At 50.3% G+C, this 23,896-nt stretch overlaps 1 protein-coding gene across 1 annotated transcript in view; it reads right to left on the bottom strand.

Moving 5' to 3' along the window:
- Positions 1-304: 304 nt before the first annotated feature.
- HS3ST2 (heparan sulfate-glucosamine 3-sulfotransferase 2) overlaps positions 305-23,896 on the bottom strand; it is an 86,152-nt gene continuing 62,560 nt past the window's right edge. Inside the window, exon 3 of the mRNA XM_073361597.1 lies at positions 305-5,957. The gene's annotated coding sequence lies outside the window, so the exon portion shown is untranslated. The remainder of the gene's footprint in view (positions 5,958-23,896) is intronic.

The raw sequence follows: 23,896 nt of genomic DNA, 5'->3' as shown, positions 1-23,896 counted from the left end.
ACACCACAAACGCTCTAAAATCTACAGGAGCAAGGGCCCACTCTAGGATTATCCAAATGGAGGGCCTGGCAGGGCACTCTGCTGGAGAAGAGCATTTCTCCACTGCATTTAGCAGAAGGAGAAGACTGTGTGGGTAATGGAGAGTCCTGGACCCAGCCTCTGTTCAGCTCCCAGGCAGCAGTAGGGAAGCCTGTGCACTTCCAGCCCCAGCTCTTCCCTGCACTAACCAGTATTGTGCATGGTTCAGAGGAGCAGCCGTGTTAGTCTGTATCCACAAAAGAACAGGAGGACTTGTGGCACCTTAGAGAGTAACGCATTTATTTGAGCATAAGCTTTTGTGGGCTACAGCTCACTTCATTGGATGCATAGAATGGAACATCTAGGAAGAAGATATACACATACATACAGAGAACATGAAAAGGGGGAAGTTGCCATACCAACTCTGAGACTAAGATGAGTTATCAGCAGGAGGGAAAAAAACTTTTGTCGTGATAATCAAGCTGGCCCATTTCAGACAGTTGACAAGAAGGTGTGAGGATACTTAACATGGGGGAAATATTCAATTTGTATAATGACCCAGTCTCTAGTCAAACCCAAGTTAATGGTATCCAGTTTGCAAATTAATTCCAATTGAGCAGTTTCTCGTTGGAGTCTGTTTTTGCAGCTTTTCTGTTGCAGAATTGCCACCTTTAAGTCTGTTACTGAGTGGCCAGAGAGGCTGAAGCGCTCTCCTACTGGCTTTAGAATGTTATGACTCCTGATGTCAGATTTGTGTCCATTGATTCTTTTGAGTAAAGACTGTCTGGTTTGGCCAATGTACATGGCAGAGGGGCATTGCTGGCACATGATGGCATCTATCATATGGGTAGATGTGCAGGTGAACAAGCCCCTGACGGCGTGGCTAATGTGATTAGGCCCTATGATGGTGTCCCCTGAATAGATATGTGGACACAGTTGGCATCAGGCTTTGTTGCAAGGATAGGTTCCTGGGTTAGTGTTGTGTGGTGTGTGGTTGCTGGTGAGTATTTGCTTCAGGTTGGGAGGTGTCTGTAAGCGAGGGCTGGTCTGTCTCCCAAGATCTGTGAGAGCAAGGGATCATTTTTCAGGATAGGCTGTAAATCTTTGATGCACTGGAGAGGTTTGAGTTGGAGGCTGAAGGTGACGCCTAGTGGCGTTCTGTTATTTTCTTTCTTGGGCCTGTCCTGTAGTAGGTGACTTCTGGGAACTCTTCTGGCTCTGTCAATCTGTTTCTTCACTTCTGCAGGTGGGTATTGTAGTTGTGTTTGTCTCTGTCTGAGGGGTTGGAGCAAATGCGGTTGTATCGCAGAGCTTGGCTGTAGACGATGGATCGTGTGATGTGGTCTGGATGAAAGCTGGAGGCATGTAGGTAGGAATAGCGGTCAGTAGGTTTCCGGGATAGGGTGGTGTTTGTGACCATCACTTATTAGCACAGTAGTGTCCAGGAAATGGACGGCTTGTGTGGATTGGTCCAGGCTGAGGTTGATGGTGGGATGGAAATTGTTCTTGTCAGGTGTAGGCCTCCAGGGTAGTCTGTGCAGAGCCTGCCCAGGGAGCTCTTAAAAAGCTGCACTCCAGACAAAATGTGAGCATACAGGGAGCTATTTAGGGCTGCAGCCTGCAGTCCTTCCACAGGCAAAATTACCAATAGGAGCTTTAGGTGAACAAGAGCTACAACACTGGGCCCTGGCAGCGTAACACCTGGGAACCTCCCCCACCCCGAAGTGAGGGCTCTGTCCCTGGTGCTAAACTAGACAACGCATGTTGCCAGAACCAGGAGGACCAACTTTAGCTGCACTTCTGCCAGACCCCAGGGTGCTGGAGGCTTGCAGCGCTCCCAGCCCCAGTCAGCTCTGGGTTCCCCTCCTATCTCTAGCCGGGGCAGTGAGTTCATTTCTATGAAGTGCTCTCCTGTTGCAGCGCTATGGAAGCCTTTGTGCAGGGGGCAAATAACTTGGCCCCTTGTCTTAGTTTCAAGTAAATATCCCCCTCACACCATTGAGGATTCCCTTGTAACATACCAGCCTGGCTCTTCATCTTTCGCTGCAGATCCCAGCTAATCTGGAAGGGACCTCATGGGACTTGCTGGTCACAGAGATCTTGCTGGCAGTTACACGCTTTAGCTATTTATAGTCCTATAATACCTTAATCACGGGCTCTGTAATGCACAGTCTGAAAACTAGCAAGCTGTCTCCTCTCATTTCTCCCTTTGCAGCTCATGTTGCTTTAGCTGTTAGTTTGACTAATTGTGTTGAATTGATTTCTGATCGGAGGCAAGTCGGACTTTGGTGCTTTCGAAAGTCTGAGTGATTTCTGTCAATGCTGGTGTCAAGCTTGGGTGACAAGGGAGTGATTTTTTTCAAATGATCTGAAATTCACTTTGTTCACAGTAAGGCAGCACCTACACCTTGGTGACTAAGTGGTTCCTGGAAGCGTGTATTCATGGCAAAATGCCTCATTATTTCACACTGTAGCTTAGTCACCATATCTGACATTATCCAGTGAGGCATCCAGAGCGGCGTGTGTGTCAACTAATTGTTAGTGTCCGTTGCACTTTCCACCCAGTCTTCAAAGTGACTTTTTTCTGTGCCTCAGCTTTTGGGGGCCCAACCTAAGACACCTCAAATGGGCCTGATTTCCCAGAGATTGCTGGGGACCCACCCTCAGGAAATTCAGTCCCATTTAAGGGGTCTCAAGAACCGAGACACTGTAAAATCACTAAGTGGCAGCTGCTGATGGAGGCATGCTGTTCCACCTGGCGGGGGAGCATTCTTCCCTCCCTCCCTTGTTGTCACTTCCCAGTTCTTCTAAATAATCGCTATTTCTGGGGGGCCCCAGTGGGTGAGATTCTCTGCTCCTGCTTTTACTAAGCAGCTGAACCTGGACTGTGACAGCTGGGAAGGCACTTGTATTTATGGGTCTAAAGCAAAATATCCAGAATGACCTTCCCTGCCTGACTCTGCTTCCTCTTCGCTCTGGAGCCATTAACCTGCATTCCCAATCACTGGTTTCTGTTCAGAATACAGCAGTGGCTTCCAAGCAGGTGCCTCCATGGTTGTCCATGCTAGTTTAACCTTTATTCCCTTGTTTTGTGTCCTACATATAACTGCAGTGTCTATTTTAAAGCCTTTGCCAGACATATAGCTCTGTTGCAGTCTAAAGGCCTCCTCCACAGCCCACTGAAGTCAATGGAAAGACCCCTGCTGTCATCAGTGGGAACAGGAGCAGGACTTAATCCTATTTTATGTCATTTCTAAGCATTCTCTGTCATTTAGTTCCTTACAACCGTCACTTCCATACATCTCCTGGAAAACCTTCTTTGAAATGAGCCTGGAAAACTACGGACGGTTTCAAGTGTGGGGTCAAATCCCTGCACTAAGTCGGGGGTGAGAGATTTGCACTTAAATGTGCTTTCTGAATCACTCACTGTTTGGAAGAGGTGTGGCTGACAGGTCTTCTGGTGCTGACATGCTGCGTCTGCCCAAGTCTCATGATTGTACCTAGCAAGTGGGTTTACTGATGCCCTGTTTGACATGTACACTAGCGACTGTTCCCAGCACCACAAATGGTGTCACCCAGTGCCTAAACACTGACCTCTGTGGCACCTCCATTTAGGGAAGATGGTTTGTCAGATGTACCACATGCCACCTTGTGTCGCTCTGCGGGACTAAACGAAGAGTTCCCTCAGTACTGTGCGATGCCTAGGGCCCACCAAAGTCACAGCCATGAAAACACACCATGGACTGTGAAATCTGGTCTCTTGTGGGCTTTTACCCTACACTATAGATTTCGTGGGGGGAGGGTCCTGACCCAAAAGGGAGCTGCAGGGGGATTGCAAGGTTATTGTAGGGGCCTTGCAGTATTGACACCCTTACTTCTGTGCTGCCTTCCGAGCTGGGCGCCCGGCCAGCAGCCTCCGCTCTCCGGCCGCCCAGCTCTGAAGGCAGCGCCCTGCCAGCAGCAGCGCAGAAGTCGGGGTAGCAGTACTGCGACCCCCCCCCCAACTCCTCCTTTTTGGGTCAGGATCCCTGCAGTTATGACACTCTCTGAAAGTTCAGATTTAAATAGCTAAAACCATGACATTTACAATTTTTTTTAAAATTCTGTGAGCAGGAAATTGAACTTGGTAGGGGCCCTAGTGAGGTCATACACTCCAGATACACGAAATACCCCTGAGAAATCGCAAATCCAGGAGTGTCGATAGTTCTAGGGACTGGACCAAGGTGAGGAAATACCTTTTACTGGACCAACTTCTGGTGGTGAAAGAGCAGCTGCTGCATTTACACAGAGCTCCTCAAGGCTGGGACGGGTACTCAGAGTCTCTACACTTTAAATGCTACAGCGGCACATCCCCCGAGATATAGCTATGCTGGTCTAAATTCCCAATGTAGGCCGGCCCTCCAAGTGTCACAGCGAAATACACGATGGAGCAGATTATTTAGCATAAGGCGTTTACACGTATTGTAAGAGACCATTCCAGGTGAAGCAGGCAGCCCTTACCCAGAGGAGAAAGGAGGGTTAGTGGGGTATAAAACCAGGGGTTGTTTAGAGTCCATGATTTCTAGTGTCTAATAGTTATGAATTGACGCTCCCAGGCTCCTCCTTTCTATGCAGGTTTCCTTTGAGGCTGAGGCCTGAGAGATTTTTGTCTCTTATCATTTTCTTTGTGAGTTTACTGGAGAGCAGAGTGAGTGTCTCCTTTCACCCACGTAGTAGTTGTTGGGGCATTTATTGCACTGGATGAGGTACAGCACATGTTGTGACAGGCACATGTAGGACGCATGGATCTTGAAAGGTGGGCTGTGTGGGGCATGGATCATCCTAGCAGTGAGTAAGTCTGCAGCTTCGGCGTCTGTTCTAATAGGATCTGGTGCCGCTTTGAGTTGACGTGTCCTGGTCTGTGGGGAGCTTGCTTCTGATGATGAGCTTGGTGAGGTCGGGGGGCTTAAAGGTCAGAGTGGGTTTGGGAAAGATCTTTCAGGATGGGATCCCCAGTGAGTATGGGCTGTAATTGTTTAATGATACCCTCTATGGGTTCCAGTGTGGGAGAATAGGTGACAACTAGGGGTAGCTCTGTGTGTGTGTGTCCCCGTCCCCTGTATTGAAGCAGGTTCTCTTAGGGTATTTGGTGGCCCATTCCATGACGCAACCTATTTCTCTGGTGCAGTGTCCTTGTTTTGGTGTAATAAATATAATTTGTAATGTCTCCCTTAAAGCCTTCACTAGCCTACTGAAGTCAAGGGAAAGACCCCTGCTACCATCAGTGGGAACAGGAACAAGACCTAATGTCTAATTATAATGATGACTTTGGTGGGACACTTCTGAGTGTATCAATTCAGGACAAATCGCTTAGAGCGGGGCAGTTACAGCCCAAGGCTGGAGTTTCTCCACTTCTAAGGGACCAAACCAGCAGGACAGAGAGAACTTTTTTTGGTTTTACACCACTGGCTAACCACAAGTGTTACAAGCAACCCTTAGACACTCCAGTTTCCCAGTATCCCCACCAGTGCCACTTGTTATGGGGACAAATGGTTATGAAAACCAATACCCCAGTAAAAGGAAAAAAGGGTCTTTTGATCCCAAAGGACCAAGCTCCAGACCCAGGTCAATATACAAGTCAGATCTTAATAACAAATCATGCTGTTGCCAATCCTTTAGAATCTAAAGGGTTATTCTTAAGAAAGAAATATAGATGAGAGTTAAAATTGGTTAATGGAATCAATGACATCCAGGAATGGCAAAGTTCTTGGTTCAGGCTTGTAGCAGTGATGGAATAAACTGCAGGGTCAAATCAAGTCTCTGGAGAACATCCCCAGCTGGGATGGGTCCTTCAGTCCTTTGTTCCCAGAGCTTAAGCTTGTAGCAAGGTTCCTCCAGAGGTCAGAAGCAAGGTTGAAGACAAAATAGAGGGGTTTCCAGGGCCTCTTTTATTCTCTGACCTGTGGAAGATCACAGCAGCAAGAGTGAGTTTGGAGTCACATGGGCAAGTCCCATGTCCATGCACAACACTGTTTACATGTTAGTTTGAATGTTCCCAGGAAAGATCACATGTGGATTGGCGTCTCCCAAAGTTCATTATAGTTAAGTGTTTCTTGATTGGGCACTTATTGAGAATAGTCCTTTCTCAAGAAGCTGACCCAGTGCTTCCCTGAGGCTACTTAGAATCAAAGCACATTGAGATACAAGTACAGAGCCAATATTCATAACGTCAACTACAAAATGACAGGTTTCAGAGTAGCAGCGCTGTTAGTCTGTATTCGCAAAAAGAAAAGGAGGACTTGTGGCACCTTAGAGACTAACCAATTTATTTGAGCATGAGCTATTACCAGCAGGAGAGTTAGTTTGTGTGTGTGTGTGTTTGGGGGGGGGGGGGGTGGAGGGTGAGAAAACCTGGATTTGCGCTGGAAATGGCCCAACTTGATGATCACTTTAGATAAGCTATTACCAGCAGGACAGTGGGGTGGGAGGGGGTATTGTTTCATGGTCTGTGTGTGTATATAATGTCTGCTGCAGTTTCCACAGTATGCATCCGATGAAGTGAGCTGTAGCTCACGAAAGCTCATGCTCAAATAAATTGGTTAGTCTCTAAGGTGCCACAAGTCCTCCTTTTCTTTTTACAAAATGACACACACACATACACACAGATAGCATCATCATAACCAGCAAATCATAACCTCTTTAGAGACACCTCACACAACAACCTTTTGTACAATATTTGCTGCAAATATATAATGGTGGTTGCAGCAATGATCTATATGGTGACCAGTAATGTCACATTAATGGGCTAGACATACTGTCCTGATCCAGTCTCAGGACCTTATTGCTGGCTATTTCTGCCTGCCTACAGTAATACTGGTGTGTGAGGTTTGAGAACCACATCACTTCACTGTGTGTAGTTAACTGTTGGAAAAACCTTACCATTAACCAGGATGTCAGATACTTAGTGCAGCCACTCCAGCATACAGGTGCAGCTGTTCTCGGGAGTTTATTTGCTCCCTTTCTGCAACGTCTCAGGAAAAACAGAGCAATTCTTTTGTTCAAGGGAACATCTTTCTGGATTACCATAATGTTCCTCTCACACCCCTCTTGTGCACTCTGTGCACTGCGGGAATGGGCAGGAAGAAATCCTTTTCATTGCTGATTTTTCCCCAGACAAATATCTGGCTCCCTTCACCTTACACATCCCCGGGCATGTAATTAATCCGTTAAATGCTCGGTGTTTAGCAGGTTGCTCTGCCTCCCTCTGCAGGACTGTAAAGTGGGAGATTGGTGCAGACATATTAACCTGTGCTTTCAGGTACAGTAAATGTCTCTTTGCACAGTTGTTTGTTAGGGCTGTGAGACTAACAGATACAGTAATAGCCAGTAGGACAGGCCCTTTCATCACAAGTATTTATGGTGAGGTGTGAGGCAGAGACTGTTACCACCTTCTAATAACTGTCTGGTCAGCTCAGCACTTCGTCCCATTGTTACGATTGTTGTTTATATTATGTTTGCGTCCCAGGGTCCCAATTGCAATCACGGCCCCATTGCGTTAGGAGCTGCACTAACCCCGGTAAGACTGTCCCTGCCCCAAGGAGCTCTCCGACAACAGAAGCAAAGGGTCGGAGAAAGGAATGAGGTGAAGAACTGAGGCATAGAGACACTCAGTGACATGCCCTTGGTCATGCAGGAGGCCATCCCAGTCCAAGGCTGTAACCCAGAGCATCCATCCTTTGGAGGTAGGTTGACTTGGTCCCTGCGCTTTCTTTGTGGGAGTCTTGGGGTGAGATCTTACAAGTGATTTTAGTTGGGGATTGGCCCTGCTTTGAGTAAGGGGTTGGACTAGATGACTTTCTGAGGTCCCTTCCAACCCTGATATTCTAGGATTTAAGTGAGGTCCCTATTTTTTCCCCAGACAAGTGGAGGCGGTGGAATGGCTGCCAGAGGTAACAGTGGTGGGGTGGGGGGAGTGGTACTTTCAAAACGCAGCATGGACTGGTGCAAAGGATGAAATCCTCAAATGCCCCTGGGGACCTGGCTTTCACGTGTGATTGTGGCCGTTTCACACAGCTGCCCAAGCCAGCCCTCCGGGGGGGCAGGAGTTCACAGTATTTGAGATTCAGAGGCGTGTCAAATACCTGGACCGGGAGCCACATGCCTCTTCGTTCGTACACATTCTGCAGCTGCCCTGAGAGCGCTGGGAAGGCCGCGACTGCAATCTCCTGGCTGCTCATGTGGCCAAGCAGTAGGTGTCGGTGTGCATATTACCGATGCAAACACTCGCTTCTGCTAAGCCTTGCCGGCTGTGTTGCCCCAGATTCATGTCAAAATACAATTTTCTTCCTCTTAATCCTCCCAGCTCAACAGAGCTCCTGTGACTCCACCTTCCTTCCCTTCCCTTTGTGGCAAGGTCTCCACCAGCTGACACTGCTATCTGGGACCACGCCATCCGAGTGAGGCCGCCTGGGGGTTGAGTCAGCCTAGGAACACAGAGGGGCAGGAAGGGCCTGTTCACTTTTGGGGCCCAGGTCAGTTCCCATGGAAGTGGCTCGGTGCAAGGGCTCAGTACTGCCTGGCTGAAGTCAATGGGAGCCCACAGCACTCGGCACTTGCTCTGCAGGGTAGATCTGTTGGTGAGCAAACAGGACAGTTCTAGACTTCCTGGTGCTCCTCCACCCCCATCCTGTGAGAGGAAAGGTGCTAAACCCATGGTGGTGATAGCTGGAGAGGAGGGGCAGGGAATAGGCTAAGACATGCCCAGCAATGCCCCAACAGCTCTGGCAATCCTGATTTGTCCCTGGGAGCTGCCTTTTGGGATTGCTCTCCTAGAAGTGAAGGCACAAGGCGGCAAATCAGAGTCTGTGCCTGATGTTGGCCAACCCATGGATGGGAAAAGGGCAGCAGCTCTTGACATGTGGTTCTGTGAAGCTGACACAATGCTGCCCTTGCTAGCTGGCATGTAGGCCTACTGTGACTCTCTAGACAGGGGTGGGGAGGAATCGTAACATTAACAGCACAAAGAGTGCTTCAGGGCCTTCCACTGTGACCACACACGAGCCCCATATAACAGCTATGGCACTGTGCCCCAGTGGTCATCCAGAGGGCCATGGCTATGGCTCCTGCTGCCTGTTCCAAGAGCAATGACTCTTGACGACCCCTCCGCCTCCGTAGGTGGCAGCCGGAGCAGCAATGGCATTAAAATGCTGGTGTTGATTTGACACGGGGGCACCTGGAGACATTTTGCTGGGAAAAAAGGAAAATGGCAAAGCTCCCCATCAAAATTGTTATTACAGCACCATCCCTTCATGTCAACAGCCTGCTCACGAAAGCTCATGCTCTAATAAATGGGTTAGTCTCTAAGGTGCCACAAGTCCTCCTGTTCTTTCTGCAGATACAGACTAACACGGCTGCTCCTCTGAAACCTTTCCCAACAAGGGGAGTTTTTAATACAACTTGATGTAGTTCTGGCAGAAAGGACGCTACTAGACACAGAGCTTGGTAATGTGCGGGCTGTTCATGCTAATTACACGTTGTTTCTAAAATTATGCTCCCAGGCTGGGGGGCTGTGGGCTGGGATCAACATTAAGAGCTTTCTGTGATCAGATTATTTCTACTGTGATACACATTCGAATGAGCCTGTCAACTGAAATTTTCTGTCTGGTTAGGAATTGATTTTTCTAGCTTCTTGCTCATATGTAAACATTTTTAGTGGTCCTCAGCCAAAGCAGGAGCAGGGAAAGCAAACATCAGACCAAGCAAACTCGATCCCTTTAGGGAAATCACTGGCCACAGAAGGAAACAAAATGCATGATGGCTTCAAAAGACATCCATTAAACTGTGTGCTGAAATGATTCATAGCATGGGTACTTAAAGGTTTAATTAGATCTTAATCACATAATTTTATCTTTGTTTTAGAAATTAGTGCTTAATGACTGTATTGCTCTCATAACAGCACCGTGACAAATACGGCACTAACCCACGGGGCAGAGATGGGACAGAGATTGTGAGCTGTTCCTCAGAGCAGGATATTAAACACCCCTAAGCCAATCAGACCTGGCAGCATTTAGCAAGGACTCTAATAGAACCCTCTAAAAGTGGAGAGGAGGCAACGGGATCTACATGGCAGATACCCGGCCCCCTGTACTGTGGCCAGGTGCAGGAGCTGGCTGCGTTCTCTTGGCCAGGCCCTGAGGAGCACTAGCCTGGATGGACAGAGCTCTCTGCATGCCCTGGGGATCTCTGCTCAGACGCCTAAGCATGGACTTGAGCTCTGGGCTGCTGAGCTTTGCCCTTTGTTTCCATTTGGGCAGTTGAAGGGTGTGGGGAGCCTTCCATGGGGGGTGACACCTGCAGACCTGGCTTGAGGCAGCCAGCAACTCTGTGTTAGACTTAAATCTGGGCCTGGAAGGGAAGATCCGCCTCCCCAGAAGCTGCTGCCGAGAGCCAAATGGCCTTTGCTGTGCCCCATTGAGACTCTGGGGCTGGGGAGAGAGGGCCCCTCCAGCGTGCTGGAGGCCTGATGAGGTTGTGTAAACAGAGCTCTCCTTACAGGAGAACAGGGTTTGCAGCGGGATAGGAGAGCTCAGGCCAGCTGGCAGCAAGAGCCCGCTCTGACTCTTGCCCAGCCTTCCTCCAGGCCCAGGGGTGCTCAGGCCCCCCGCTCTCCCGACCCCTTCCCCAAAGCCCTCACCACCTGCTCTGCCTCTTCCTGCCCTCCCCTTCCTCCCGGAGCCTCCTGCGTGCCCCGAAACCACTGATAGGCGCTGGGAGGGAGGGGTGGAGCGGCCGGCAGGTGGGGGAGCCGCGAGGGAGAGCTGGCTGTCTGTGGGTGCTGACCACTCGCTAACCTTTTTCCATGTCGGTGCCCCTGCCCCTACCGAATAACAACCTAGCGACACCTGAGCTGCAGTGGAAGAGGAGTCACAAGAAGCCTGGCACCCACCTGGCAAGGTTCAGTCTCCCATGAGCCCAGGGGATCACTGTGTATGGGCAGAACTAAGACTCGGGAGTTTCACCCATCTAGGAAACAGGCCGATGTCCCTCAGGCCAGCGTGAGTGGGAGGTGGTTTAATTGAAATCTAGCTAATGAGCAGAGTTTCTTGAAGGTTGGTTAGAATCTGTAAGAAAACAGGATCTTACGTCTTCATCTCGTCCCCGGTTCAGTGCGATGCTCTATTAATGATGTCAAGAACTGTCACGGGGCAGCCAAAGGGCAGGGGCCTTGGAGGAATGGGATGAGGGGAAGGAGCCGGGGTGCTCTGGGGCAGTCTCCCAAGGGAAGTGGTGCGAGGTCAAGTCATTGTGGGGTATCAGAAGAGGGCTGAGCAAAGCACAGGAGTAGCTGCTGTTGGGGGGTCAGTCCTGAACTGGCCAAGAGAGGCGAGTGGTGACCTAATGGGCTCCTACATCTCAGCTTTGAGTCAGTGGATCGTGGCCAGATGGTGTGAGTGACAAGAACAAAACCCACAATACAATTCTTCTGCAGCTTCCCTTCTGGCGTGGCTGCCAGCCCAGTGCTTGGCTGGCCACGGGTTCCCCTGTGCTCCTTTCTTGGAATTGCCCCAGTGCGTTGCTCCTGGCTGCCCTGCTCCTGGGTGTGACCCGGTTTTATTTTCAGTGGGACATCTCCCCAGGAAGGGGAAGAGACCCCTGTCGCTTCTGGAGGCTGTGTGTGTGTGTGTATGCATGTGCACGTTAGAAGCATGTGTGTAGGTGCTGATTGATGCTGAGGGACTGGGGTGTCTGGTCCTGACATGCTAACTTCACGCATTGCATTTCCACTACGCGGTGGGAGCTGGCTGGCGTTTAGGTCTCCCTGCTCTTTCAGGTAGCGCAGCAGCTGTCCGATTGCACCAGTTCGGGGATGTGTCCGAGTCAGCCCTGTTTGCTGGGGATGCAGAATGCCGGAGACGGTGACATAGATTGGAGTGAAAGGCTGCATGCAGCAGGTTGGACCCTTCACAGAATAGGGCGACTGTCATTAATCTCAGTCACTGCTGGGCACTTGTTCTCCCAGGCTGCCACTTCAGGCACCAACAGAACCTTCAGTGCCATCACCGATTTTTGCATGCTACAGAGGCTGTGTTTGTGTGCCCAGTAATGTGGGGTGTGGTCTGCCTGGCATTTGCCACACGTCCACATGCTTGGCCAATACACACACAGACCCAGGACACTTGCGTTATGCTGCTCTGTGGAGGATCACGTTGGCAGTCTTCAGATATGTTAAGGGTGTTTATAAGGAGGACACTGATCAATTGTTCTCCATGTGCATTGAAGGCAGGACAAGAAGCAATGGGCTTAATCTGCAGCAAGGGAGAGTTAGGTTAAATATTAGGAAAAACTTTCTAATTATAAGGGGAGTTAAGCTCTGGAACAGGCTTCCAAGGGAGGTTAGAGTCCCCGTCACTGGAGGTTTAAGAACAAGTTAGACAAACCTGTTGGCCCTGCCGTAGCACAGGGGCTGGACTTGATGACATCTTGAGGTCCGCTCCAGCCCTACAGTTGTGTGATTTGTTGGGGTTTGGGGGTTTTTGTTTTTGTTTTTGTTTTTTTGCTCCATACTAAGGCTGGTGTTTCGTTTATACCTGCAGCAAGAGGAGTGTAGCCAGAGCTGATCCACATGCGTCTAATGCCTGTCTATTTTATTTCAATTCGTACGCAAAGCCTAGTCATATGCACGGGGCACCCTTGGCTGCAGTTTTAAAGTTTTATGCCAGATTTGTACCCAAATGTAACTATTGTGAAATTCCAAAGAGCTTGCTAAACACAAACTGAGCAAGGTGGCGCTCCAGTCACCCGCCCCGTTCTCATGTACCTGGGGAAAAAAAGACAAGCCTTGACTTTCTCCAAGTTCTGGGCCTGCGTATCCTGCAACAGCAAGATCGACAGGTTAAGTTCACATTGTGTCACGGGTTGTTTCCTTTGGTCAGTTCTTAAAATTGTTGCCTTTTAAAAATTCCTTGAGTTTGCTCTTGTCCCTGTACAGGGCAGGATGTAGAGCAGGTGCACGCCTGGCCCTTTCCATCCCTCAGAGTGGCCCTCATGATCTCATTTCGTGGCCCCGTCCTTTAACTTTATCCTCCCATGGGGGGGTTTTCTCCTGACAGAAAACAATGTTGCTGTGACTGAAGAACCCCTTAATGCCATCTGGCAAGGGGATTCCAGGAACCGATGAACCGGAATCGGCCCAAGAATGTCCTGGGCGGTCTTGACTGGGAAATGCGTGTACAAGTGCAGAGTTGGGAGCTATGTTCTTACTGCAGATTTGTTCTTGGAGGCGGTATCAAGCTGTGAATCGCCAGGAGAGGTGAAAAAGCAGGTTTTCAGTCAGCCAGAGCCATTTATTCACCTGTCTGTCAGATGTAAATGGAGCACTGCGAGCTGACACAATGGATGGCCATTTACATACAGAGTCAATGAAGAGATGTGACCCCAACAGGGAAGGATGGACCATGAGCTGTGCAGCCTAAGTAGAAGGCAAAGAAGCCACTCCTTATCCTGCACCAAGGCAGTAACCGGGCAAAGGAGGGGTGTGAGAAGAACTTCTGCAGACAGGAGCTTAGCCTGTTGGTTAAGGTTAGTCTCTAACAGCCATGTTATAATTGGAAACAAGAGGCAAGGAGATCGTAATTTATATGTAACCAACAATTCAAGTTATAACCAGTAATACACTTGTTGACTTCACTACAAATCTATCTCAGGGCTGTAATATTGGGCAAGGTGCTGACCCTGAGTTGCATCGCATGAGCTGCTGTGTACACAGGGTCTCTGAGGACAGCAGAGTTGGTATTTCAGTGGAGAAGGGGCTGAACATGCTTTAAAGGGGCTCGGGGCCTGGGATGCCTCTGTTGTTAACCAGCAAGGCATGGGCAGGCTGGGCACCCCTACGTGAGAGACCCAGCCTGGAGCGCTGCGTTGCATGCACACCACTGTTACTCGTGCCCCACGGGAGAGGGGCGTGCAACTTGTGCGTTTGATAGGAAGCACTGAATGTGTTTTATTAGACCAGATCGCTGCCCTGTGACTCCTAGCAGTGCAGCCTGCCCCCTCTCTGAGCTCTCGGGTTTACGACCCTGCCTCTCCAGCTGACCCATCTTGTTATTCCCAGCAACAGCCCTCTGACCATTCTGTTGATACGGCTGCATTAATACAGGACTTGCCTTTGATCCGCAGCATCTGGGAGGCGCAGGGAGATGCGTGCCCCTTCCTACAGCCGTATTTTTACTGGAGCAATAAAATCTCTTTGCAATTGAAGTGACTCTCTCCTTTATCCTTGAAATCCACGCTGCCCTTGCTGCCTATGGAGGCGGTGCCCTTCCCCACCTTCCCTGTCTGGTTGTCCTGCCAGGTGACCCGCTCGCACTCCTCGCTGCCCCAGAGTAGGGGCCCTAGGTCATAAAGCATCTTTGGACAATTACGAACCGGTTCCCTAGCAGGAATGAACTCCATCGAATCCCTTCAGTCCCTGGGTAAATATTCGTGCCTAAACTGTTCCAGTCTCCCTTTCATGTCCTCGGCTCGTGCAGCCCTCGGAGCTACAGCCGCAAAACGCCAGCGGCAACAGAGATGGCTGGCTGGCACTGGGCAGGGCTTCCTGAGGTGTAGCAGGGCAGAGAACTGGGGGGCTAACTGGGAACGCCTCTAAACCATGAGTAGGTCAATGGGGCTCTGTGTGTAAGGGAGGCCAGGACTGGGCCTGGGGTGTTCAGGGCAGCCAGGTGGGTCACCTTGCTTCAAAACCTGGGCGTGTGCGAAACTGTGAACAGGCAGAACTGTAGCTTGTTGCCGTGCATGGTACTCCCTCAGAAAGCCGCTGAGACAGGCGGCGGATTGTGATCAGTGCTGTAGAATTAATCTGAACCCCAGGTTGTCCTGAACTGAGCTGAAATCTCAAAATCAGGAGAAAACCAGAGCCCTGAGCATAAAAACTCCTGACCAAGGCTGGTGACCTCAGGATGTAAAAGTTCCAGCAGGGCTTTCTACCCCCCTGTGTGCCGCTGGGATCCGAGATCCCTTGGGATGTCGCTAGGGTGTCTAGTGCTATTTCCCTGCATCCCCTAGTTCTAAGCAGAGAGAGGCCTACGTGCAAAGTCTGATCTGAACTTTCCAAAGTTTGAGGTGTTTGGAGCCAGGGGTTTGGCTCAGACCACTTTCTAGATGTAGGGGTCAGCAATGGAGCTCACAGCAGGAGCCAAACTCTGCTAGCATTCTGGAGTGCTCGGATCTGGGTCTTGGGTTCAGTCCGGTTGGGTTCTGGGCCTGATCTCAGAATTTCTGTCACTTGGCAACATGGAGGCACCATCAGTCTGAAAAGGTATCCAAAGGCCAGTGCTCTGCTGGGCTTGGGCTCCGGGGTGGCAGTGGGTGTCACGGCCCTGCTAGGGAGGTCTGAACTTGCCTGATAGTCTGGCTTGTCCAGACCGTCCTGTCCTCGCTGCCCGCTGAGCCGCCCCGTAGCCGCATGCCTGTGTGGGTGCACTCGCGTGTGCAGCTTCCAGGGGCCTCCGCATGACACGGGACATCAGGACAAAGCAGCTGTGCTGCCCCTTCCACCAGTTCTGTGGCTCCCTGCCCCCAGGCCGGTGCCTGGCACGCCCCCCAGCACCCACCCCCAGCTAGCCATTGAGCCCAGCCTTGCACCATTCGCCTCTCCGGTGGAAAGAGCAGGTTTGCGTGTGGAGGGCCTGGGTGAGTCCTGCGGGTGTGTTTTGGGGAGGCAGCATCTCAGCCGAGTTTGGCTGCCCGCGCCCTTTCTGGTGCCGCCTGGCGCTTCCCCCTGCGTTGATCGCTGCAGTCCCACAGCTCCGTGCCAGGGGTGCCTTCAGGGGTCTTGCTGGAATTGCTTCTCTTGCAGTGATAAGAAGCATCGCTTTGCAGTCAGCGCTAGAATGTATTTGACAGGAGCCTTCACAGCCATCACTTCGCATGATGCCCAGCACCATCTGTCCACAACCCTTGGAGTAACTGACATCATTGTTCCTGAGCTGGACAAAATCTCAGCGAAGCTGCCTGCTTGCAGGGATCTGTCAGGGCTCTCCCTCCTGGTCTGATCTGCTGCCTGAGCTTGGCTGCACAGGTCACCTTAATTGGACCAGTCCTTTGATTAGCTGTCAGACTGTGAATTATGGGCAGATGCCACAAGTTCAGATCAGTGTCGATACGATCAGATCTTCCAAAAAAGGATAATGTAGGGATTTTTTTACTCATCTATTTTTTTTTTTAAGACGCGCACTCTCTCCAGATCAGTAAACTCAAATGAGGCTTAAAGGTGAACTCCAAAAACTTTTTAGAAGCAAATTAAATGCATTAACTGGCTGTGTAAGATCCTAACTTGGTGAGAAGACAGACGGGTGGACTCACGCAACTAATAACACATCCAGAAGCCTAGGAGGCGAAGATCAGCTCCTCCTTCATGTAGCTGCCAACATGGGCTGGGGGCCCAGCGTCTCCTTCACAGCAGGAGACGAAGCCATGGGCACCTGAAGTACCTCAAGATGCTGCACTGGCTCTGAGAGGTCTGGGCTCTGCAAGGGATGGTCACAGAGATCCTGGGCTCTGTGCCAGACCCATTGGCCTGGAGCTTCCCTCCTGCAGCGGGGGAGCCTTCCCACGCTCCTTTGGGGCATAGCTAAGGGAAAGGGGTTGTAAGCAGAGCCACTCTGCCTGCCAAAACCCCCTCTTGGGGCCTTCAAACGGCTCCCCTGCATGCCTGGGGACCAAGCGGGGAGTGCAAAGGACAACTTCGCATAGGGCTAGCAGTGAATGCGCTGTAATGAGAACCTCTGACACCCTCATCCAGTCCTCCTCCTTCCAAGTCTTGACCCCTCATGCTCGCCTCCACTGTGATTTCTCAGGGCTTATGGGGACTGTGGTCTCCTCCAGCCAACCCTGCTGGGATGCCGTTTCGCCAGTGGTGCGCACAGCGGTGAGTGACCTTTCTGCCGTACGCTCCCCTCCCAGCCAGGGCCTGATTTGAAACCCACTGATGTCAATAGAAAGACTCCATTCCTGTGGATCAAGCTGTTGGTGACTGACCAGTAGCCCTGCCTACGCACCCTGCTCGCTGGAGTCTGCCGTGGCCATGTCCAGGAAACCCTTCCGACCTTGCTGCCACAGGTATGAGTCATGCTTGTATTAGGAGCTGTAACATCTGTGCGTCTTCCTTGGAGAGTGGGCAGGGGCCAGTCAGCCCTGAGGACAGGGCATTTCTGTGCCTTAGTGCAAGGTCCTAACAGATTGGTAGGAAACGTGACCTCCCTGGACATAGCAAGACACCAGTGTGCAGCCTCTTGACTGCCGGGGGTAGAGCCTCAGGAAGGTTTCCCGCAGGGATGATATTTATTCAGGTGGGTGCTTTTCTAACCGACCTGCTCTAGGAATGATTTGGGTGAGGTTCTCTGGCCTGCATTCTGCAGCAGGTCAGGACGAGATGGTCACAGTGGTCCCTCTGCCCTTGGAATCTCTGACTCTGGGGCACAGCTCCTGCTGAATGGAAGGAGGTGGCGTATTATAAATATATGAAATCAGCGCAGAGGAGCTACAGAGAAATGGGAATCCTGACAAAGAAAGCTACAGACCACAAACTGCTGGCAATGAGAAGCCGAAAAGCGGGGGAAGAGACCTCCTCTGAAGTTGGGAGTCCAGGGAATCTGGAAAATGGGGTTTTATGATCAGAGTCCAGCTCTGAATCTGTCTTTGCAAATTACTTGGTTCTGAAGTGCCCTGAAAGCTAAAGGAAGCTAAAAAAGCATCAAAAAGGGGCCCTGAAATTGGATTGGGAATGTGTGGATTGTTTTAAAATGAATGAAACTGTACAGAACATCTGAGCTTTGGAGAATCTTGATTAATTTATATACTGTACCACGGCAGCTTAAATAAAAGAAAAATGAGATTTGTTTTTGTAACAGGACTCTGAGTTCCGGCGAGCGAGGATCCCAGGAGAGGCTCGGGTAATTATTGGGTGTACGTGTGATGCCAGTTGTCTAGCTACAGTGGTGCTAGCTTGTAATGGAAACACAGTGAGGAGCACAGTGAGGGGGAAGGTGGAGAGGAGGGAGTGAGAATGGGGATGGAGAGCAGTCTCTTGTGGCTAGGGAAGGCCAGTGAAGAATACCTGGTCCTGGTGACAATGTTAGTTATCGGAGCCTCCAGCACAGAAGGCAAGTTACCAGCCACCCTGTCTAGCCAACCATGAGTAGGTCTAACACATCACCACAAAGACCTGCCACTCACAGCCATTTCCATCTCCTTTTGCTTGGCAAGGTCTTGGAGTGGGGGACGATGAATAAACCAACCACTGCTTGGGCTGGAAAGAAATGTCTCTTACAGGCAGGTTCTTCTAGAATTTCCTATTGTGGGTGTTTTTTTTGCAACTTCCGTTGAAGCATTGGGCACTGGCTACTGTGGGAGGCAGGATACTGGCCTTGTCTGACCCACAACAGCAGTTCCTGCCTTCCCACAGGGAGAACAGAAGAGGGCTAAGAACAGAGCCTTGGGCCTGACAGAACAGAGGAGATTACATCAAACCTCTATGAGAAATGGAGCAAGGAGCAGGTCGAGAGACATCGGAGCTGGAGCTACCCTGGCTTCTTGCTCAAAAAGAATAGAGTGAGAATATCAAGAGCTGTGTGGAGATCAAATACAAGGAGAAGAGAATGGGATCTGTCATCGGAGGCAAAAAAGCAGAGACCTGTAGGCCATTAGCACCTGGCAAGGGGCAGAGCCAGCTTTAGGAAAGAGTAGGATAATGTTTGAACTAATGATAGGCTGGCCGTGAAAGGTTTAGTGCAGATGAGAACAGAAAGTCTGGGTTCTTATCTGCACGGTACCAGCCTCGCTACTCTGCAGCCTGGGGCTGGGAATCCAGTGAGATTTCAGCCATTTCCTGCATCCAGCTGCACTAGAAATACCTTGAGAACAACCTTCCTTAAGGATTTTGTCACTTGCATTTCCAGTATGACTTCAATCAGGAAACAGGCACTTGAATTGAACCCTAGTAGTAATAATTTAGTTGAAATTTTTTCACAGCTTGGGAAGGTGTGTTCCTGGCTTGGCTTGAGGGAGGAATGAAGCTGCTTATTCTATTGAAAATGCCCCAGTTTAGCTAACGTTTAGACCCAGATCCACAGTTAGTGTAAGCTGATGAAGTTCCATTGATTTTTATACAGAGCCGAGCCTTCATACCAGCTGAGGATCTGGGCCTTAGCTTGCATTATTAATAACTGTATTGATCTTTATTGGTCACTCTAAGATTTTAATTATAAACAGATTATGAAAGATTAATAAATAGTTTAAAAAAAACAGCTAATCTGAGTCAACCAGGTAAATAGGCCGCTTATCCCCTTCTAGAGCGTAAACCACTCATGTTTACAACATGCTTCTAACATGTACTAACAATGGATAAAGTTCTGTTTATAAAGAGTTCAGTATAAAATCTGACTGACCTATTTCTCAGGAGATGTAGGCTGACACAGCCCCACATAACAGGAGCCTTTCCCAGAGAAGTGCTGGGAGCCTTGTCCCCAAGACCTACAGTCTGAGGATACAGCTGGGACAGAAAAACCCGAAAGAAGTACACAGGAAAGGCGCAGGGAGGGGCATTGCAGTGGGAATGAGCCATTGCTGGGTTTTCAGGCCTGTTTGGCAGGAGGAGCGATGGCTCTTGTGGTCGTAGGAATTGGATTTTATAGTTACTCTCCAGGGGGAGTTGCTGCACGGATTGCAGCAAGCTGTTTAATTAGTTGATCCAAATGCTGCGGCTGGTGTGTTTAGAGACTTTGAAATTCCATGCTGCCAAGGACACAGACTGGTCGTTTTCTGACCATGAGAAGGGGTCAAAAGATGACAAAGCAGAGCCTTTACGGTTCTGTTCTGAGTATTCAGGAGGCCCTGATCCTGCTGCCCTCAGTAGCGATGGCAGGCTTGGGCCCTAAAAAGGCTTGCTTTGAACGGATCTGGCTCAAACTCTTACGGGAGCAGAACCCACTTCAGTTTACATTTATGCTGATTAAGTATTGAGGAAATGATGAATATTAAAGACCTTCCTGCTGGGGGTTCAGGCTTGAATGAACCAGTCTAAACATGGTGCACGCAATGGCCATGAACAAGCAGCTCTGCATGACTCTGGGGAGTGTGGGGATGCTCCTGGCCGTGGGCTGGGCGCGTTCAGGGGGATGGATGGTGGCAGCTGAACGAAGGGGTGCGATCCCAGCAGACACTGCCTGCCCTACCCCTGAGGTAGCTCAGCGCGAGCAGGTCACGCAATGCGCTTCACGTGCTTCCAACAGGCTCTCGGAGCCTGGGAGCTGCTGCAAAGGCTCGGTTTGGACTTGAAGGCGTGGGGCCGGATCCGTCCGGCTGAGCAGGAGAGGGGAACAGACGCTTCATTGTTCGTGTTTCAGCGCGTAGCAAGCGCTGCCTGCTGGTGGGACTGGACACCCCAAAGAACAAACCACCCTAGTCACAGACCACGCCTAGCCTGGTGTGTTCTCAACCAGGAGTCCAGAGGCACCTGGGGGGCCACAAGCAGGTATCAGGGGGGTCCTCCAAGCGGGGCCAGAATGACACTCACTGCGGCCCAGGGCAGAAAGCTGAAGCCCCACTGTATGGGGCTGAAGCCGAAGACAGTTTGCGGGGGCTCCTGTGGCATGGGGCCCCAGGCAACTGCCCTGCTTGCTACCCCCTCACACCAGCGCTGGATTTTATATGCAGAAAACCAGTAATTGTGGCACAGGTGGGCTGTGGAGTTTTTATAGTATTTTGGGGCAGGGGCGAAGGGAGAGGCTCAGAAAGAAATAGGTTGTGAACCTCTGCTCTAGGAAACCAGCACGTCTAGCATCTTGCTCAGGCTCCCGGCCCTCTCGTTAACGGCTGATGTTCTCTAAGTCATTAGAACAAACCAAGACACACTGTGCTACAGCATTCCCTCTAATAGCTGTTAGGTGTGTTCTTGCCGTTGTATATTTGCGTGGCTTGTCTAGCTACACGTGTCTCTTGTTTTTGTGGTTGTCTGTGCTGGCCTCGTAACTCAGAGTTTGACTGTAGCGTCAAATCCCAGGGCTGCCCCTGGAGCAATTGTTCTGGGGGAGTGATGACACCCTTATTACCACTGTCCCGCCCCACCACTCTAACGCCAGCACCCTGATTGAATCTGTCTCTGCTGCACTGTGGTTCCCGACGTGTCACGCCACTCCTGATCTGTCTACCCGTGCCCTGCTAACTGCTCCCACAGGCGGCTACCCCTGCTCCCTGGAGTCTTTGCATTGTGGTTACTGCTGTGCAGTAGAGGTCAGAACAATGTTCTTCTACTCAATGGTACAGTGAAGCAGAGTTGCCCCTTGTCCGTGTGCAGGTCTTCACACAAGGCTCTAAAAGATCCAGCCGTATCCAGCCAGCTGTGCTCCATCTGGGAGGTTTAAAGTCAGAGCTACTGTGGGTGAAAACTAAGCAATGTCTTGTGGGAGGAAGAAATAACAAAAGGTCTCGGACTAATTAGAGCTGGCAAACGTTTCCCAGGTCTGACTTGCGAACCTTACAGTGTTTACATGGAGATCACATTTAATGTGCAGCCAATGCCCTTGATAAGGAGGAGAGAAAACTTCTTCATTTAAACAGGTTTCAGAGTAACAGCCGTGTTAGTCTGTATTCGCAAAAAGAAAAGGAGTACTTGTGGCACCTTAGAGACTAACCAATTTATTAGAGCATAAGCTTTCGTGAGCTACAGCTCACTTCATCGGATGCATCCGATGAAGTGAGCTGTAGCTCACGAAAGCTTATGCTCAAATAAATTGGTTAGTCTCTAAGGTGCCACAAGTACTCCTTTTCTTTTTTCATTTAAACAAAGGGCCGAGTGTCTGTCCCTTCCTGGCTCTCGAAATATTTCTTAATTATACGTCTCCTTCTCTAACCTTGTGTTCCAAGTGCCAGGTGGAGGAGATCAGCATAATGAAAACCATTAAAAACACTCTGGTTTCCTTTGCGAAGCAGCACAGGGTCCAACCGGAACAGCCGTGCCCATGTGTGCTTTGTGTCAGGATGATGGCACGCTGCTCTGTCTGTTCCAAAGCACTGGATGGGGTGGAAGGAGAAACCATCCCCGGATGGGAGAGCCCTTTCTTCTAGGGGGATGTGTTGGTGGCATAGAAGAATACGGTGGTGCCATTTCGTGCTGGGGTACATAGATTTTTCAAGTCTTTGTTTTTATGTGTGCGGTGGAGCGTGAGTTGATGATGGGGCGGGACAGGTCACCGGTACCTCCATTGCGGAGAGTAATATTGTGCTCGTGTTAGAGCATATTGGGAATGGACCCTTTGAATAGAAAAGGGGAGTTGACTCTCTCCTGATCATTTTGTCAGCTTGCGAGGTGTTTGCGGGATGAACTTGCAAACACAATGAAATGAGATGGGCCCACAAAATAACCAGGAGGGGTTGAGGCAGCGTCCTTACAGATCAGCCCAGGAAGGGCATTGCATGCGTAGGGGACAGCATGGAAGAAAGTACAGGGAGGGTGTGGGAGAGGTGGACAGCACAAAGCCTGGAGGCTGGTAGTGTTGGTGGAGAAGCAGGGAGTGACAAAGGACAAGGCTGGGAAAGTGGGAGGGGCAGGGCCCTGGAGGTGAGGAGGAGAGGGTTGAATTGGATGTGTTGGAAAAGGGGGAGCCAGTGACTCTGTGTCAGGATTTGTACAGGACTCCTGAGCAATGTGTGCTCTGGGGCAGCCGAGTCCCAGTGCTGCCGTGGGGCAGGTCAGGCTCTGGGGCCACACTCACTGGGTGCAGGGGAAGTGAGCGCTTGGCACTACTCTCGGGAACCTCTGTCCCTCACACCCAGCCAAACGGGGAGGGGCAGACCAGGGCTGGGAGAGCGAGTGTGTCTGGCATTGAGCCTTTGAAGAAGAGATGGCGTCCACCTGACCAAGAAGGGGAAGGGCATCTTTGTACACTGATTAGCCAACCTAGAGAGGAGGTTCAATAGGTGGTCAAAGCACAGAGTATAAATGGGTGACCCTAACAGAGGGTTAGATGTTGGGGGTACACATGGGATACTCTAGTAGGGTCAAAGGAACAACAAGAAGATCAGTGGGGGAATCTGATCAACATTTTAGATGTCTGTACACAAATGCAAGGAGAATGGGGAATAGACAGGAAGAGCTGGAAGTACTAGTCCATAAGCTAAGTTATTATTTATTTGGCATCACAGAGACTCGGGGGTGGGGGGGGGGGAGAGGAAGAAGTCTCATGACTGGAATAGTGGTAGCGAGGGGGATAGCTTGTTTAGAAAGGACAAGCAGGATAACAGGGAGGAGGGGTGCATTGTACATAAAGGATATAGACACTTCTTCTGTGGTCCAGAAGGAGGTGGGAGGCAGACCGGGTGCGAGTCTCTGGGTAAAGATAAAATGATTAAAGATGGGGTGACATCAAGGTGGAGGTCTCCTATGACCACCCAATCAGGAAGAGGAAGTGGATGAGGCATTTCTAAAACAAATAACAGAAATATCCAAAACACAAGACCTGGTACTAATGGGGGACTTGAACTTCCCAGACATCTGTTGGGAAAGAAATATGGCAAAACACAAAATTTCCAATCATTCTTGCAATGTGCCAAGGATGACATTTTGTTGCAGAAAGTGGAGGAAGTAACCAGGGGGACAGCCATTGTAGATGGGATTCTGACCAACAGGGAGGAATTGGTAGCAAATCTGAAGGTGAAAGGCAATTTGGGAGACCGAGATCATGAAATGAGAGATTTCATGATTCCTAAGGCAAGGAAGGAGTGAGAGCAGCAGAACAAGGATAATGGACTCAGCAAATCCGACTTTAACAAAATCGGAGAACTGGTGGGTAAGATCCCATGGGAAGAAAATCTAAGGGAAAAAGGAGTTCAGAGGAGCTGGCAA

Source organism: Lepidochelys kempii, chromosome 10 (genome assembly GCF_965140265.1).
Source record: "Lepidochelys kempii isolate rLepKem1 chromosome 10, rLepKem1.hap2, whole genome shotgun sequence".
Lineage (NCBI taxonomy): Eukaryota > Metazoa > Chordata > Testudines > Cheloniidae > Lepidochelys > Lepidochelys kempii.
Note: the sequence above shows the minus strand (reverse complement) of the source record. Positions and strands in the feature narration are given on the sequence as shown.